The sequence below is a fragment of the Abramis brama genome (assembly GCF_963993115.1).
Source record: "Abramis brama genome assembly, chromosome: 2".
In the NCBI taxonomy this organism is placed as follows: domain Eukaryota; kingdom Metazoa; phylum Chordata; class Actinopteri; order Cypriniformes; family Leuciscidae; genus Abramis; species Abramis brama.
In genome coordinates, this window is record NC_139964.1 from 4,101,140 (window position 1) to 4,105,970 (window position 4,831).

Consider the following 4,831-nt stretch of genomic DNA (forward strand, 5'->3'; position numbering starts at 1 on the left):
ACACACACACACACACACACACACACATGACTGGGGAAACAGACATACCACTGCAGTCCGTCTAAAAGTCAACCAATTTTACTTCCGAATCGTGACGTATTTCAGAGTGAATCAGGATAAGTTTCAGGAATCGATTGGTTGGTGAGAAAAATGAGAGATTGATGACGTCAAGTTAAAACATTTAGATGAAACATCACAAAAACAAACCTTTTCTTACACACACACACACACACACTCTCCTGGCAGTCTATTCACACTGCGTTCTGGTCATTTTTTAGATTTCCAGCATTGGCAGGTTACTCATTAACATAAAAGCATGCAAATATATAATTAATGTTTTCAAAAATAATTAAATATATTTGTATATTCTTAAATATTATATTTATGTCTGCCATCATGCATTTTTTTTGTATTGTATCACATTGTATACACCATTTCGGACACACTTGAGTGAATATGTTTCTCATAAATGTAAATTCTTTTGATCTAAAGGCTTTCGCTGAAACTCTTGAACAGCAGATCTGTACAAAAACATAAACTGTGTTACTGTAACGTTTCCGTCAAACGCTATTGGTGACAGTCGTAATGAGTCTCCCATCTCAACTCTTCACTGTTTTAAATTCGGTTGCATAATGCAGGAATAAATGACCGTCTAGACCGACTGCGTTACATTAAAGACATTAGGCAGACAGTCTTAGTCCAAGAAGACAGATTGAGAGATCAACACACACACATTTAAGCCAATAGTGCAACACCAAACCGCAAAATGCAAATGTGTGACCCTGGACCACTAAACCAGTCTCGAGTCGCACGGGTGTATCTGTGGCAATAGCCAACAATACACTGTATGGGTCAAAATTATCGATTTTTCTTTTATGCCAAAAATCATTAGGATATTAAGTAAAGATAATGTTCTATGAAGATATTTAGTAAATTTCCTACCGTAAATATATAAAACATGTATTTTTGTGAGTGAATGCAGCACAATTGTCATATTTAGATTTTTCTGCACCCTCAGATTCCAGATTATCTAATAGTTGTATCTCGGCCAAATATTATCATATCCTAACAAACCATACATAAATGGAAAGCTTATTTATTCAGCTTTCAGATGATGCATACATTAAAATTTTAAAAAATTGACCCTTGTGACTGGTTATGTGGTCCAGGGTCACCAGTACTGACTGTTCTCAAACAGGTTTCCCAAAGGCTGATGTTTAGAAAGCGTTTAAGGAAATCAGCTTAGAAATGACCTCTGCAAGAAGTATTTTCACCAACAAGAACAACAAAACCATTTTGAGAAAGCAAAATGAGAAGGATACATAACTAATACCTTTTTATTTAGCGCTATAAATATGACCACAAACATTAGTGGATAAACGAATGACCACCAGCTCAGGGGTCAATGTCAATGTATTTATCTATTTATGAGTTATGAGTTCATTTCACACAGTGTTTCTTTATCTCGTGCAGGATCCACAGATATACCGCGTTTCACAATTTTTCTTTTACCAACAAACAAACAAGAGAAGTGACATATGAGATCATTTTCTGCTCTTCATCCGCTTGCTTTGACTAGTAGCCAGTGTTTTTGCATGTGTTTGTGTTTCGAGTCTTTGCTCGCTCAACCATCCGTGGATCTTCACAAGATCATTATGTGTGTCTTTTTAAACACTCTCTCTTCTCTATATATGTGTCTATTAAACACAAACACGTTTACTTACACAACCAAGGACAAATGAGGACTAAAACCAACCTTAAACGTCTCATTTTGTACATTAGCATAATATTTTCGCTCCCTGATGTCCCAGTTTCATCAGATTTAGCTCACTTCTGTAGACACATTTATCCTCAAAATGTAGGCAAGTAAACCCGAACACACACACTTATACAGTCAAACTAAAATGTATTCAGACACCTTCAACATTTCTCACATTCTCAGTTTATTCGCTATAGTTTAGAAAATGTTGAATATCTGTCAGCTGTTAAGTCACTGTATGAAGAATTATTGGGTATAATATGTCACAGTTTACTTTATTTTGCTCTCCTCACTTACATAAATGAACTATAGTGTCCTGCACACACTAGTAAAACAAAATCTAAAATGATATCTGGTGTCTGAATAATTTTTGCTTTGATTGTAGGCCTATCTAAAGTGGCCATACAGTACCATAGACCTTACATGACTAACGCAAACCCTGAAAGAAAACATTTTACATTTCTAGAATACAACTACATATTTATGAAACAATATTTACCTTATTTTTTAACCATTTTACAAATTGAAGAGGGGGAGTTTTTTCAGAGCTCACTTATAGCAATCATATTTTGCCCCTGCATTGCTCAGATGCAGCGTGTGTGTGTGTGGGTGTGTGTGCGTGTGTGTGTGTGTGTGTGTGCATGTGTGTGTGCGTGCATGTGTGTGTGTATATGTGTGTATATATGTGTGTGTGTGAGATGGAGGAGATGTTGGGTGGGGAGAGATGGAGGTCTGTCAGAATGCACCAGCAGACACTGGCGCCAGCACATTTACACACCACTCACGATCCGCAGCGTTCAGCGCGCCTTTGGCCTGTAACTCAATTTACATCCAATGAAAAATTACCACAACGTGTGCGTGCGTGTGTGTGTGTGTGTGTGTGTATGATATATAGGTCTCTGCATGGAGAATGTGTGCTTATGTGTGTGCATATAGTGATATGTGTATGCAATGATGTGTTTTTATATATGTGTGTGTGAATACTACACTTTAGGGATGGGTTTGTCCTCAGATGTTAAATATAAATGTAATTTTGTTAATAAAATGTGTATGGGGGGGGGGGCATTCAGTTTCTGGTTGTATGTATGTTATATGTGTGTGAGTCATACATGAAATTATATGTGTGTGTGTATACACATACACATACTAAAATGCAAAAGAAAAAACACTAAAATTATGATAAGTGAAGTGATGTGAAGATTTGGAATATATAAACGAACACACACACACACAGAATTATGATATATTCTCATTAACATAAATGTGTATGAAGTGACGTGAGATGTGGAATATAGACAATGATGTGTGTATGGAAATGTGTGTGTTTGGGATTTAAATGAACACACACACTGACAGTCGTTCTTTCGTTCATTCATTCATTCGTACCTTCTGGTGTTCCGTATCCACCCTACATCCTCTCCTCTCTCCTCTCCTCCCCGATTCACTCGCTTCTCCTCTTCTCCTCCCGTGTCGCCAGAATGCATCAAGATTAAAATTTAATCAGCTGCCATCTTCCAGACGATAATGGACCAAAAACATGATATTTAAAATCCACCTTACAGAGAGTCTTCAGTCATAAACACGCAGGAGGAATAATACACACGGGGAATGATATAATCCAATATGAATACAGACAGTCTCCTGACGCTGTCGATAAGACAAATTACCATATAGCATCAAAAGCATCCATGAGTGAAGATGAGAAACGTTTTGGTTTGTTACTCATTATGAGCACAGCAGAAATTCTTCGATTCGACGTCGAAACGCTCTAATCGCGCGTATTTCGAGGCATGTCGCTTTTACGCGATGAACTGTTGATCGTCAAGGGTATTGCAATGAGACGATGAGCTGAGGGTGATCCTCTTCTGGTGGACAGGTGATTTTCATCAAGTTTAAATTAAACACTTAAAAAACAATATCAACGATGAGGAATCGAGCTGAGGTAAAAAAAATATATATTGTAGGTATACGTCGTAAAATCCCGCCTGGCGCCGCTCCCCGTCCACGACCGAACAGAAGATGATCCTTGTCTGGTAGACAGGCGATTTTCATCGAAAAACAAAAATAATCATAATAATAAAAAGGAGAAATTGAGTTCAGGCAAAAATAAACGCGTCGTTTGCTGCGGACGCAAATTCCCGCCTGGCGCCGCTCCCCGTCCACGCGGATTTAAAAAACGGTTTAAATCCGCAATAAATAACACCGATAATCAACAACATCCGCGACATTTAGCGCAGAAACCAATCGTGTAGATCCGTGACTAAAACCACGGCCTGCGCGGAACGATGGCTGAATCTAAATCACGAAAACACGACGACTAAAAAAACACTGTTTGGCTTATATGAATAAAAAGGCTGCGTTCACATCATCTACATTCACCATGTTAAAAAAATGTCTTCATCAAAACAGGATACTCAGTGTAATATAAAAGAGAAGAGCCTGCGATCGCGTCCAGATGTTGTGCTCGTAGTAAAGGACAGCAGTGAAGATCCCAGATATCAACAGATCAATGGAAGATGCGGCTGTCATGGATTCTTCTGCATACAATAGAGACACACGGCGAGAAAAGCACAGGCCTCGGTGTTTCGATCAAATAGCTAACCGAACCCTTACGGTTGACTCTAATGTGGAAGCGTGTCGGTTCCTGACGGGAAAGAAATGCTATTCCCGTTTGTGCTGGATGCGGCAGGCGTGACCAGGCGAACATAACGCGAACGCTTTGACAGAGAGAACGCGAACGCCCTGCATCATTCCCTCGCGCTCTCTCTCTCTCTCTCTCTCTCTCTATCTCTCTCTCTCTGTGTGTGTGTGTGTGTGTGCGTGGTTCTCTGTATCATAGTATATAAATAGATAGTTCATGACAGAGGACATGAACATGAATGAATTCTGACATGAGTTCTGTAATGCTTGTCCTTTTTAGACAATCATAAACTCCCGTTACATGTATGCTACATTTGTCTAAATGTCATAATCATTTGTTAACAAACAAGTATTACTTCAATGAGCTCATTGTTTCTGCCTTAAATTATTGCATTGTTTAAATTAATACATTTTTAGCTAACTGTGATTTTA

General features: G+C 38.5%; 1 protein-coding gene across 2 annotated transcripts in view; it reads right to left on the bottom strand.

Moving 5' to 3' along the window:
- Positions 1-4,508, bottom strand: part of LOC311077435 (adhesion G protein-coupled receptor L1) — a 62,871-nt gene extending 58,363 nt beyond the window's left edge. For both annotated transcript variants that reach the window (XM_084105899.1, XM_084105898.1), the window contains exon 1: positions 3,146-4,508. The gene's annotated coding sequence lies outside the window, so the exon portion shown is untranslated. The remainder of the gene's footprint in view (positions 1-3,145) is intronic.
- Between the last annotated feature and the right edge of the window lie 323 nt (positions 4,509-4,831).